Genomic DNA, 15,093 nt, shown 5'->3' with positions numbered 1-15,093 from the left:
GGAATAGGGGGTGTAGGTGTTGAGGACTTGGTAAAGAACTGGCCAATCAAGGTAGGGGTATTACTTTTAAGGAATTTTCTAAAAGAAGAACCAGTAATAAGATTGATGGAAGGTTTAGAAGGATTCCCATGTAATGTAATGTGGCTGCCCTGATGGAGAAATGAAATATTGAGTTGAGAAAATTTGAATGTAACATCACCCAATTGTTGTAATCAGTCAGCTCCTAAGACCATATCATATCCTCCTAGTGGTAATACTCTTAAGTTAGAGGAAAATTGGTAGACTTGCATTTCCCAATGAAGATTATGACAGAGCCCTTTACTTGTAATGCTCTCCCCATTAGATACTGTGAACAACATGTGACCTGAAGGAGAAACATGTAATTACAGTTTGTCCACCAATGTTGAGTTAATGAAACTATGGGTACTACCATTATCCACCAAAACAGTAATAGGTTGCTTATTCAAATGACCAGAAATTATTATTGTGTCATGAACAACATGACCAATTAAAGCATGTAAAGATATCTCGATGGGAGAATCTTCAGAGGTGGGAGAATCAACACTAGGGTCTTCAGTGTGCAAGTGATCTTGTTCTTCAATTTCCTCATCAGAAATTAGCATGAAAAGTTGCTGAGTTTTGCACTTGTGGCCCTGTCTATAGAATTCATCACAATTATAACACAATCCCTTGTCCTTCCTTACTTGCATTTGAGCATGAGTAAGTCTTTTAATGGGTGGAATTGAATTATCTGTGGATGTTTTAGTAGGTGTGGTTGGGTGGGTCACAATAGGAGTAGTGATTGAATTGTTCTGCTTGTTGTAATTAGGTGAGGAAGTAAAGAATGGTTTAATAGATGAAGCAGGGTGAGCCACTGATAATTGTGTTGGGACAAAAGGTCTGGAAAATGTTTTTTGTGGTTTTGTTTGGTTACACAGTGAGGCTTGTTGCATTCTGGCTAAATAGAAGGCCTCAAAATTAGTTGCAGGTTTAAATATCTTCATAGTGTTACGTATATCATCTTTCAACCCACTAATAACGCTGAGGGTATAAAAACTCTCTGGTAAGGATGGATTGTTAGCAACCATAAAACCCTTGTAATGATCCCACTGATCAAAATAGTCCTCTACTGTTGTAGTTTGAGACAATATGTTGAAACTACCCGCATAATTATCCTGAGAAATATCCTCAAATCGAATGCATAAATCTCGAACAAAATCAGTCCATTGGATAGATGTTTTACCTTGTTGGAAGTTTAACCACCAAGAATCGAACTGTGGATCAAAGTGAATGGCAGCCATGTCAACTCGATCTTCGGCAGGAAATTTGTGAAACACAAAGTATCATTCACATTTCAGAGCCCAACTGCGAGGATGAGTACCATTAAATCTGGGAAAATCGACCTTCGATGTTCGAGAGAATCGAGTAGGTGGAGAGGATAAGTTGTCTAACTTCGTTCATAGATAGATTTGAAGATTCCGCATCATTTTCATTCTATGGATCTGGTGGTGGGGGTGAGCTTTTAAGGGATTGAGTATGACAGTGAGTTGGGATTCAACATTAGCTCCGGATGTTTTCAACGCAACAATGTCAGATTCAATATTGGAGATGGATTGGGTATGTTGATTCACTACAAGAGTGAGATATGCAATTTATTGCTTGGTATCCATGAATACATGTTCCAGGAAGGAAGTCTGATACCAATTGTAGCATACTAGGTATAACTACAAAGAAAAGGAATGGATAAATAGCAGCAAGCTGCCTTCTCTATGAAGAATCAGAGACTAACTTTCAATTTGAAAGCAAAAATGGTTTTTCAATACCCAATACAATTCAACTACTAGCCAACGGATCTTACAAAATCAATGACTTAACACGGAACTCGAGGAAATATCTAATCCTACTTTAAGACAGAATTAATGCTAACTCAGCTACCAACACGGAAGACTGACTCGGATTAGAAGGGATGAATCGGCCCCAGCAGCGAGTCAGATGTGTGTATATGACAGTTCATCGGATTCTTAAACCCGAGAACTATTGTGGTTCCCATATTCAAGAATAAGCCTACCACAATTTCATCTTATTTGTGATTTTGGGTAATAGCTCAGGCGACGAGAAGACATGATATTAACTCTAAGTATCATTTAAAGAATGTCGCACTCATTATCGCTCGACGTTTGTATATCTACAAGTGCAGTTAACATATGCAGCACTCGTTGTTGTTGACACAACATATACAAAGTGCAAATTGTGCACTAGTTTTTAAAGCTTCGCCGATGCATATAACAGGTGCATATCATGCATGCTGTAAATCTCGCGTAAGCACATAAGGGCGCAAAATATGCGGCTCTCCTTATTGCTTTCCACAACATTTTATACGGTGCATATATCTTCTCTAAAATCAGGCCAAACTATTTGTCACAAAAATCAATGGTGAAACAAGGAAGAAAAAATTCAAAATGTTATATATACGGTTCTAACATAACACCGAGAAATCTCCAACTTCATCAGTTAGGGTCGACGAAATATCAATTTATCAAAGTTGAAATATGAACACATTCTATATATCACAAAAGAAGCTGTCTCGATATCAATTTTGGTCACTTTAAGGACCGTTAATAGAGACTGGGTAACCGTGTTAACTCGGTGTCCGTTTTTCATTGCATTCCAACCTTAGGTGGAACGACTTTGAATTATGGAGATTACTATAGCAAAGGAATATTAAAGTTTTGCTATCCATCAGGATGCAACAATTCCTCGCTCTGCCGATATTAAAACCGTTAACACCACAAAAATCATTGGTGTACCAACAAAGGAAAATTTATTTTCTACTCTATCCAAAAAGGACGCGGAAAAACCTTCCGTTGGTTGGATAAAGAGGAAAAATAGCAAAATGCTGCAAAACTCAAATTTTTGGCTAAATTCGAAAATCAAATAACATCATACATATGAGTCGTTGCTAATACATACCTATTTTGTATATCTCTTCATATACCGATAATTTCCTGTGCTCCAAATAGCACATACAAGAAACGGTAAAATGTCTAACTTTCTCTTTAACAAGTCCTAATTAAAACAAGAAACGAAGTTAGACACTACAAAATCTTTATGCATAAAACTACTCAACAGTAGTTAGATAAAATATGCAAGGGTTGAAGAGAATTATCCTTTTCCGTATCGCCCGTCTCCACGTCGATTTCCACAGAGCAATTCGTGCTGATAACGTTTTATGTATCGAAGGACGTATCATTTCCGTTTCTCAAAAATGTTGTTACATATCAAAATGGGAAGACTGCTCGGCTATTTATAGCCATGAGTTTTAAGGATGTGATTTAAACAAAGCCAACACGTGTTCATAATTTAACATCAACTTAAGCTGATAGTGCTTATCTAGTTGTATATGGGGTAAAACGAGTTGCTGGTTTTTAAGGAATTGAGAAGACGACCGGGCGGAGAAAACTCCTTGAACCGAGCGAACTGTCTAACCTCACACAGATGCACTGCAAAAAGTGAGTGCTTTGAATTCGAGAGATCAATCTGTATGACTCCGTCCTGAACCAAGATAATGGCCGTTTCAGAGTCAATTCGGTCACAAGAGAGGATGGGTCGATCTGTAGGAGGGAAGCTGAGAAATGTGTGAGATCAATGGTGATCGAAATTGTAGGTGTGTTGTGTATTCTGCGTGAAGAAATAAGATAAGTTCTGATTGATTGAATTTGCTCTGTTGAGAGTAATTGCTCAGATGCTGAGTTCTTGTTCTCCTGTTTGTTCGACGAAAGAGTGTCTTGTCCTTTCAATCATGGTTCAACGACTTATTTATATTGCAAGAATTGTAGACACCTTGATCCCATGAAGTGTGAAAGTTGCTGGAGTCAAAGAGTGGCGAAGTGGAAATCGTGTTAAAACCAGTTGCTCATCGTGCGGAGACTTGGTTGATTTCATACCCACTACTTTGCTAACTCCTCTAAATGCTTGCACGACTTGCTCACATTCTCATCGTGTATGAACACGTGTTGTATACCGCCAGACCAAAACCCTAGTTGATATCCCTCATGTGACACGATTATTGTCTCGTGATTTTAGTTAGTCGGTTGCTGACTTGATGAGACGATGAGTCTTTGTATTGCTGAGTCGAACAAATGTTCTGGGACTCATGACTTAAACGTGTTTGTGGAGGCAGAGGTATCATTGTTGAATTGTTTATATTTAAGGTGAGCAAATGTTGCTCATTTGATGAATTGTTGAATATTGATAGTTGAAGCAACATTCCTTAGTCTGAGCAAATACTGCTCATCTCATCTGAGCAAATGTTGCTCATTTGATGAATTATTAGTAGCGGGACCAAAAGAAATATTAATTCAAGATACTGACGACTGGGCCGAGTATAATAATTAAAATATTGATCACGGGATCAACGTAAAATTATTAGTGTTTGAATATGCTCATAATTATGTTTTTGCGGGGCTTTGGATTCGAAACCCTAATTTTTATCAATTGTTGATTAATTGATAATTTATTGAAAATCAAGCACGGAGTGAAGGAGGGACCGGATACATGGGATGATGGACCGTCCATGTAGTGCCCAGATGCTCGAGTGAGTAAATACCAAAGTCTCTTGAAGACCAGTTGGTGAAAGGATGATTAAATGCTGGTTTAATCATTGATTTAAAATAATGTTCGTCTGAACCTTAGGTGATAAAACCTAATAAATTATAAAGAGATGAAGGACCGACCAAGGGGTCGTGAAACCGTCCCCGGTTGGTCATGGGCCCGACTGACGATCGTTTTATGAAATTCCAAGTTGTTTGGAAGAGTTTTAACCTAATGTGAACAAATTAGGTCAAATGATGAAAATGTGCGGGACCAGCCTCTTGCAAGCCAAAGAGCCAACCTTGGTCGGTCAAGGTAATATGCTCATGTCACCAAAGTGTTCATGTCTCAGTCCTGAGAATTTTCATATTTTCTGATGCGCGTTTGAGCAACATTTTGAGAAAATATGAAGAAATCAAGATTTTTGCTCAAACTGAGGAAACTTCATAAGATGAAGGAAATAATAATAATAATAAAATAAGGAATCATGAAGTGTGGGATCGGCTATGGCCAAGGCATGGCCGGTCGGCCAATAAACACGGTCCCATGGCACTTTTCCTAATTTTGTATTATTTTTATGATTTTTGGGAAATACCATGAAATCAAGGAGTTTGTTGAAATAAAGGAGTTTTCCTTAAAGTGAAGGAGTTTCCATGAGATGAAGGAAACAATGATAATTAATAATAGTAAAATAAGGGGAATGTGGGACCGGCCACGACTAGGGCATGGTCGGCGGGCCTTCCCTAATTTTATATCTTTTCCTTGATGTGAAGGAAATATCATGAAACCAAGGAATTTCATGGGATGAAGGAAGTAATAATAATAAAATAATAAGGAATGCAAGGTGTGGGACCGGCCACAACTAGGGCATGACCGGCCGGCTAGTGAGCTTGGTCCCGCAACACCTTTCCTAATTTTTATTATTTCTTTGATACGGAGGAAACACCATGAAACCGAGGAGTTTCCTTAAAATGAAGGATATTTGTTCAAATGAAGGAATTTTCATGAGATTAAGGATAAAGAATAAAAAATAATAAAATAAGGAATTAGGCGGGGGACTGGCCACGACATGATTGTCCGGCCGGTGGGCCCAGTCCCCTAGCGCCTTGCTTAATATTTTATTCCTTCCTATTTTGCATAGGTTCATCGTTCCTTCGTATTTTTGAATGCACGTTCGTGCATTCAGGTGCTCGTTAGTGCATTATTGCTGAATACACTTGCACCATTTTGGTCGGGGCTTGCTCGATAACGTCTCAGATGCCCGTACGTTAGATATTTATCACTAACCCATGGAATACTACTAAGAAGAACCATGAATTGAAGTAATGAAATATTATGAAGAACGTAGAATGTTTTCTAAGGATTCAGTTAATGAATCTAATGATTTATAAATAATTAATTGATAACTCTATACTAGCACGATCATCTAGGAGCATTAATTATTCAAGAATTGAGCGATATGAGCTTGTTGAAGCGTCATATTTCTTTTATATAGTCAGGGAAACACTGTTACATCCTGTAGATGGTGGATTTTCGACAAGGGCTAAAATCGTAAGCCCATAATGATACGTGCTTCTGATCCAGCAATTAGATGAGTATTGAGGCTCATGTCTCTCATCAAAGCATGAAAGCTCATTCCACAAGAATCTTCGACCGAGAATACTGTCTCTCAGAGTATATGCAGATATGTAGTCTCTCAGCTGAGCCAACGACATATCTCATGAATACTGAGCAATTTCAGTAATTACTTTCATATAGAATCGCAAGATTAGACGGATCCTAGACAACTTGCCTGCTAGTATAGAGCAATAACGTCTTCAGGATGTAACAATGTTTTCCCTAACTATATATAAAAAATATGACGCTTCAACAAGCTCATATCACTCAATTTCTCCTGAATAATTAATGCTCCTAGACGATCGTACTAGTATAGGGCCATCAATTAATTATTCCTAAATCATTAGATTCATTCGCCGAATCCTTGGAACATTTTCTACGTTATTCATAATATTTCGTTACTACAATTCATGGTTTTCCCAGCAGAACTCCATGGATTAGTAATAAGTATTCAACGTTCGGGCATCTGAGCTATCTTCGAGTAATCCCCGACCAAAATGATGCAAGTGTACTTAACAATAATGCACTGACGAGCACATGAACGCACGAACGGGCATTTCAAAATACGACGGGATGATGAACCTATGCAAAAATAGGAAAGAAAATAATAAATAATAAAATATAAATCAAGGCGTTGGGGGATTGGTCCCACCGTCCGGCCGGTCGTGCCGTGGCCAATCCCATGCCTAATTGTATATTTTATCATATTATTTTACTATTCTCCTGGATCTCATGAAAATCCCTTCATTTGAACAAATATCCTTCGTTTTACCGAAACTCCTCAGTTCCATGGTGTTTCCTTCGCATCAAGGAAATAATATAAAATTGGGAAAGGTGTCGTGGGACCGTGTCTACTAGCCGGCCGGCTATGCCTTAGTCACGGCCGGTCCCACACCTCATGATTCCTCATTATTTTATTATTATTTCCCTAATCTCATGAAAACTCCTTAATCTCATGGTATTTTCTTCAAACCATGAAAAAATAAGATAAAATTAGGGAAACTCGTGGAACGGTCCCTAGCCGGCCGGTCATGCCCTAGCCGGCCTCACACACTCTTTATTTTTTTTATTATTATTTTTATGTTTCCTTGATCCCATGAAATTCCTTGATTTCATGGTATTTCCTTCAAATTATGAAAATTCTTTCAAATCATGGAAATAATACATAAAATTCGGGAAAACTCACGGGACCGGGACCTAGCCGGCCGACCATGCCCAAGCCGCTCCCACACGCCCTTATTTTATTATTATTATATTGTTTGTTTTTTTAATCTCATGGAAACTCTTTCACTTCAAGGAAAATTCCTTTATTTCAACAAACTATTTTGTTTCATGATATTTTCATAGAATCATGAAAAATATAATAAAATTAGGAAAAATGCTGCGGGACCGGGCTTATTGGCCGGCCGGCCATGCCTTGGCCATAGCTGGTCCCACACTTCATGATTACTTCATTTTATTATTATTTTCCTTCATCTCATGAAGTTTTTCTCAATTCCAGCAAAAATCCCCGACTTCTTCATATTTTCCAAAATGATTGCTCAAACGCACATAAGAAAATATCAAAATTCTCAGGACTGAGACACGAATACTTTGGTGACGTGAGCATATTACCTTGACCGACCAAGGTTGGCTCCTTGGCTTGCAAGAGACCGATCCCACATATTTTCATCATTTGACCTAATTTGTTCATATTAGGTTCAAACTCTTCCAAATAATTTTGGAACTTCATAAAATGATCGACATTCGATCCTGTGACCACCCAGGGCCGGTTTCATGACCTCTTGGTCGGTCCCTCATCCCATCATAATTAATTAGGTTTTATCACCTAAGGCTCGGACGAGTATTATTTTAATAAATGATTAAACCGGCATTTAATCATCGTTTCTTCAATGTCTTCAAGGGACTTTGATATTTTGCTCACTGGAGCATCTGAGCGCTACATGGTTGATTCATCATCCCATGTATCCGGTCCCTCCTTCATTCCATGGTTAATTTTCAATAAACCATCAATTGATCGAATTAGGGTTTTGAGTCCAAGGTTCATAATCCCAGATTCAAACGCTAATAATTTTACGTTGATCTCATGATCAACATTTTATTTTTATACTCGATCCAGTCGCTAGTATCTAAATTTAATATTTTATCTGGTCACGCTACCAATTATTCATCAAACGAGCAACATTTGCTCAGATGAGCAATATTTGCTCAAACCAAGGAATATTGGTTCAACTCTCAATATTCAACAATTCATCGAATGAGCAATATTTGCTCACCTTAACTATCGGCGTTTACTTGAGAATTATACCCCTGTCTCAACAGACATGTTCAATTTATGAAATTCAGAACATTTGCAAATCACGTTCAACTCAGCAATATATGGACTCATCATCCCATGAAGTCAGCAACTGACTAACTAAATACACGTCTGCCTTGCAGACTCTACAATCACGAGACATCAACGTGTCACATTGGGGGACATTAACTAGGGTTTTGGTCTGGCGGTCTACGGCACGTGTGTTCATACACACGATGAGAATTTGAGCAAGTCGTGCAATCAGTTGAAGGAGTTTACAAAGTAGTGGATAGAAAATCGACCAAGTCTTCGCACGTTGAGCAACTGGTTTTAACACACGATTTCTATTTCTCCATTTTTTGATTCCATCAACTGTCACACTTCATGGGATCATGGTGTTTACAATTTTAGCAATATAAATAAGTCTCTAAATCATGATTGAAGGACAAGACAATCTGACGTCAAACAGACAGCACGAGATTAACAACTCAACGTCTGAGAAAATTTAATCATTCAGAACTTATCTTATTTTCAGAATACACAACACACCTACAATCTTCGATCATCATTAATCTCACACATTTCTCAGCTTCTCTCCTACAGATCGACCCATCCTCCCTTGTGACTGAATTTACTCTGGAACGACCATTGTCTTGGTTTAGGCCGGAGTACTACAGATTGATCTCTCGGTTCAAGGAGTTTCCTCTGTATGGTCGTCCCCACAATTCCGTAAAAAACAGCAACTCGTTTTTCCCCATCTACAGATTTGCGACCACAGTGGGAGATCATTCTCTCGGTTGTAATCTCACTTCTCACAAAGATGGTTGGTCTTAGGTCTGGTTCAGTTACCAACCCGGATTCAACACCCGGCTCTAATATTGCAAGCTCTAGTGGTACTGCCAACACCACTCCCCCGACGCAACATGCTACCACCACTCCTCAGGCGTAACCTGCTACCACCACTCCTCCGGCGCAACCTGCTACCACCACTCCTCCAGTGCAACCTGCTGATAGACACATTTTTGTGTCCGATTTGTCTCGATTCTATATATTGTTAGGGCTCATTTTTGTACTTATTATGGTGTTTTATTTATTTGTAGGTATTTTTGGCCAATAAACATTTTTGGAAAAAATTGGCTCGAAAAGTTGATAAAAGCACCCGGAGGAACCTGTTATACGGACCCTCGAGTTTGGATAAGGGGCACCCAGTTACTAAGGGGAACCCTATGGCTATCTACACCCCAATTGCTTAAGGGAGACCAGTCACAGATAAGGGGAGGTCATCTTCAACTATTCAAATCTCAAATTTGGCGGGAAAGTTTGTCCAGCAAAGTTCAGACTTAGGGTTGGATTTTTCGGCAAGATTTAAAGAGACTCAATCGTTAATATTGGTTGGGACAGACTTCTTAAGGTTAAACGGGGTGGATAGGTCCATCAGATTTGATTAAGTAGGGCCGGATCACCGAGTTTGATTGAAACAGTGGAGGATGGGTTTCTCGGGTTTTCAGGGAAGGATTCGAGAGAGGTATAGCCGGAGTTTTTCATGGGAATAAATTCAGACCAACACTTTGCGACAAGATAGGAACGATAAGCAGTTTGGTTTCGAAGAAATAGGAGAGTAACGTGAGTTACGTAAAAACAGAGAAGGAGAAATTTTCCGAGATTTGTTTCTCTGTTTATTGAAGTTACGTGGCCAGATGAGTAACTAAGATGCTCTATTCGATATCACTACATCCTTTGAAGAGCTTGGAAAGTGTAAAATACGCCAGAAGACGCGTAAAGAAATATTTGGAGAGAATTATTCCTGAAACTTGTGGTGGAGGAAAAAAAGATAATATTGGAATGATTAATCGAGATATTTTTGCCCGGAGATGTATATATAGCCTGTGGTGAGGTCAAGGAAACGAATTCTGGAGTTTGGCAACCTTAGGAGAAGTTTAGAACTCAACAGAGAAGAATCAGTCGAGTTGCAGAGCGAGTTACACCAACAGGAGAAGAAGAAGAAGCTGAAGAACAAACACCATTCAAAACAGTCGTTTTCTCAGTCTTAATATCTCAACACTTAGGCGTCTCAATTTGTAACACTGCTACAGTAACCAACAGGTCTCTGTAACAGTTCGTCGTTTGTAACAGCTTCTTTGTAGCGCCAATACAGCCTTGCAAACTGTCTGTTTTATTGTCTTCATTCCTTTTAATCAACTTTTGTACCATAAACCAATATTTTAAGCAAGTGATTAATATGAGGAGCTAAACCCCGTTGCTGAGGCGATAGGGGAAGCTATTTTTCCAACAAAAAGTGGTATATTCTATTTTATCTTTTTATTTGCAATAATTATATGATTATTTGCCTTGAACTATTATTGAATATGATTTTTATTTGAGTGATTGTGATCTATTTTGATGGAGTATGCTTAGTTTTAAGACTTTTGATGCTTCATACTTGGTATTTACAATTATTACTTTTGAAAATCTACTTGTTGCAATATTTTAGAATCAAATTAAACAAGAAAATTGCATAAATATAAGTATTGGTTTAATCACTTTGAACTTGGAAAATAGTGGAATCTTAGCCTCAGTGTTTCTTTTAGTATTGACATCATCTTTGATTGAGTTTGCTATAATTTTTAGTGAGTTTTCTATTTTAATATTAGAATTTAAGTCTAATTAATATCCTTCACAAGTCTGAGAATCGAACCACTTTTACCACTATCTACAAATCACATCAAATTTTGGCGCCTCCGACGCGGACTTGTTTTTAGGGTTTTAGATTTATTTTATTTTATTATTTTTGTCCTTTTTATTTTTTTGGGTATTTATCTTGTGTCTACAGGTTCTGGATCATAAAGAAAATTGAGCCAAGGAGTTTGGTGATTTCATAAAGACTTGGAGCTAAAGATTAAAGCAAAAAGAACAGAAAAGAAGACAATTTTATTTTAGACAATTTTAGTTTAGGGTTTGTTTATTTTATTTAAAAAAAAAAGTATTAGGGTTTATTATTTTTGTAATTTTTCTTTATTTTTTGGACTTTTGGACTTTGGACTTTGGACATTTTTTATTACCCTACGGAAGGGTACTTTAAATATAAACTGTTTGCAGAGAAGGAGGACAATTACGATATTGTCTCTGCACCTTGGGTTCGTACACTAGACATCGGAGTCAGTGGCCCGAGTCGACTACAACACGATTCATCCCCCCTGGAACGGGAGGTAAGATTCTAAACACTCGCGAATCCCCTGTCAGCGAGTTACTGGACTCCTTCGTATGCATATATGTTGAGGACTGAATACGGACATTTATTTTTCTAGTAAAGGGCAAGGCCTGGCCATACAAGATAAGGGTTCGGATTTCATCACCGTTCTCTTCTTGCCCGCTTTAGGAACACGTAACCTACGCGAACCTAAGCCTAAAATTTTGACTAGAACGAGACCGATAGGGTAACGAGCTTAACAGGAAAGTCATTCGAAAAATATTGGTTACTCTTTTAAGCATACTTCGAAGTTCTTGACGGTTTCTGTAAGTTGAATGCGTGACTGCGCCGCCTTGTAATACCGGTGAGGCCTTGGGTATCAAAGCTCCACCGAGCTTCCCTCCTCGCCTATTCAACTTACGTTAACTCGGATTGATTCCAGAGGGGTTTGCTTAAATTGTAACGAATTCCCGTTCGAAGGATTAGAAGCTGGTCTAGAAACAATCTAAGTGGAGCCATCATGCTTTTTGTTTGCTAGAAATCAATAGGTTTGATTTGGTTGAGTCGGCCTTGATCTGTGTTTGCTTACCCTTCCAATTTAGAAAATTCTATTGTATGCCTGAACGTAAAAGAGACGCACTAGGTAGATTTGTTAAAGAGAAACCTAGTAGTTCGAAGCGTCTCGATTACCTTAATCTAGAAAGTCCGGCTTTTGAAGAGTCTGTTTTTGAACGTTTTTTGACTGAGGAGAGAATCCATGTTGCTCCGATAGCGCCAGAAATGGCAACTTTGAAAGCTTTGTTGAATCCAACTAGGACTACCCGTCCTTCGTGTATTAAGTTAGCTGAAACGGAGGCACCCTATGAACTGAAACCTGGGACCTTACAGATGCTCCCAATCTTTTTAGGGAAAGAAAATGAAAACCCTTATTACCATGTTAGGGATTTTGAGGAAATTTGTAGTACTCTAAGAATTAGAGGCTTAGATGATGATGCTTTGAAACTTAGGTTATTCCCATTTTCCCTGAAAGATAAGGCCAAGTCGTGGCTGTATAGTTTGGACTCCGAGTCAATTGAGACATATGAACAACTTACATCTGCCTTTTTCAATAAGTTTTTCCCTAGGCACAAAACATCGTCTATTAGGACGCAAATATGCACATTTTCACAACAAGAGGGAGAATCTTTATATAGGTATTTGGAAAGGTTCAATGATTTATTATCCCAGTGTCCTCATCATGGTTTAGAAAAGGTTAGGCTAGTTCAGATCCTTTATGAGGGTTTAGATTATTCCACAACGACCATGGTTGAGTCTCTATGCACTGGTGGATTTGAAAACCAAACTGTTGATGCGGCGATGGAATTTTTTAATGAAATCGCCGAAAAAACCCAGCAATGGGAAAATAGTAGGGCACCCCAGAAAACAATTCTTTTAAGTAGAGGAAACGTTAATAGGGTAGAAGGAGGCTATGAATCAGATGCCAAAATTGCTGCTATAGCAAAAAGGTTAGAAGCCTTAGAAGTGGGCCAGACTAGTGGTAGAGTGGAGCCTTTTTGGGAAGGCCAGAATATTGAAGAGCAGGCCAATGCTCTTTATAATAACACTAGATTTGATAACCGTCAAAAGATTGACCCATATTCAGAAACCTATAATCCTGGTTGGAGAAACCATCCGAACCTTTCGTGGTCTAAGGGCCAAAGTCAAGGTCAGTTTAGTAATTCTAATGCTCCCCCAGGTTTTGGCTATACTAAGAATCCTTCAGGACTAGCTCAGTTTCAGAATCAGTCAGATAAGAAAATCCTAAGTTTAGAGGAATCTCTCGCCTTGTTAACTCAGCAAACTGCAAAATTCCAGTTATCCGTAGAACAGAGTCTACAAGCTAGTAACAGGATAGGACAAGAAAATAGTCAGGCTATTTCCGAGTTAAAAACCCAGGTTGGTCTGATAAGTGATTCTTTGAGAGAAAAAGGTAAGTTTCCTAGTCAAACACAACCCAACCCTAGAGGAGTTCATGAATTAGGTGCAAAACCATCGAATCAATTGAATGCTGTTAGAACCCTTAGAAGTGGTAGAGTTGTAGACAATAAGGTAACCATGCCCGATAGTGAACATACTGTAGTTCACCCCTCAGGATCTCACCTCTCAGACCAGTAGCTGAAGAGACTGATAAAGTTTCTATGATGTGAATTCGGTTCCTGAAAGGTCTGATTTTAGGCCTAGAGCCCCATTTCCTCAGCTATTAGTACCAACAAAGAAGGAATCGAACTTTAATGACATAGTGGAGGTTTTTAAGCAAGTTACCATAAACCTTCCCTTATTAGATGCAATTAGGCAAATTCCTGCTTATGCCAAGTTCCTTAAGGATATGTGTACGCGAAAGCGAAAACTTAGCGTCCATAAGAAAGCCTTTTTAGCTAGTCACGTAAGTTCAATCATTCAGAACACCACAACTCCAAAGTACAAAGACCCAGGTTCTCCTACCATTGCTTGCACAATAGGTAACTTCCGGGTAGAAAAAGCTTTACTTGACTTAGGAGCCAGTGTGAACTTACTGCCATTCCATGTATACTTACAGCTAGGACTTGGTGAAATGAAACCTACTCAGATGACACTGCAGTTAGCTGATAGGTCTGTTAAAATCCCTCGAGGTGTTATCGAGGATGTTCTTATTGAGGTCGACAAGTTTATTTATCCAGTGGATTTCGTGGTCCTAGATACCCAACCTGTCCCTGACCCAGAGAACCAGATACCTGTGATTTTAGGTCGCCCATTTTTAGCTACGTCTAATGCGATCATTAACTGTCGAAATGGTGTGATGAGTTTATCTTTTGGTAATATGACTATGGAGATGAACATTTTTAATGTCAGTAAGCAACCTCATGAGCTAGATGACACATGTGTTGAGAGGTGAACATGATAGAAGCCTTAGTTCAGGAGTCATTACCAAACATCTTGTCTGAAGACCCATTAGAAAGTTGTCTATCCCATTTTGGTTTAGATTTTGACGACGATAGCACTATTGAACAGGTGAATGCTCTATTAGATTCTACCCCTGTGTTAGACACTGATAGATGGAAAGCTAGGTTCGAACCGTTACCAGTTTCTGAGACTACCCTAATTCCTTCTTTAGAAGAGCCCCCAAAGTTGGACCTTAAACCACTACCCGATACTCTAAAGTATGTGTTTTTAGGCCCATCTGAGACTTTACCTGTGATTGTAGCTTCCAATTTGGATAGTGATCAGGAAAGTAGGCTAGTAAATGTACTTCAAACAATAAGGAAGCTTTAGGGTGGACTATAGCAGACATTAAGGGTATAAGTCCTACTGTGTGTATGCATCAGATTCATTTAGAGGAAGACTCCAAACCTTCTAGGGAGATGCAACGTCGACTGAACCCTAACAT

At 38.7% G+C, this 15,093-nt stretch overlaps 1 pseudogene; it reads right to left on the bottom strand.

Annotated features, from left to right (window-relative positions):
* Positions 1-12,834: 12,834 nt before the first annotated feature.
* On the bottom strand, positions 12,835-12,934 carry LOC113330754 (annotated as a pseudogene).
* Positions 12,935-15,093: the final 2,159 nt, after the last annotated feature.

Source organism: Papaver somniferum, unplaced genomic scaffold (assembly GCF_003573695.1).
Source record: "Papaver somniferum cultivar HN1 unplaced genomic scaffold, ASM357369v1 unplaced-scaffold_118, whole genome shotgun sequence".
NCBI lineage: Eukaryota > Viridiplantae > Streptophyta > Magnoliopsida > Ranunculales > Papaveraceae > Papaver > Papaver somniferum.
Note: the sequence above shows the minus strand (reverse complement) of the source record. Positions and strands in the feature narration are given on the sequence as shown.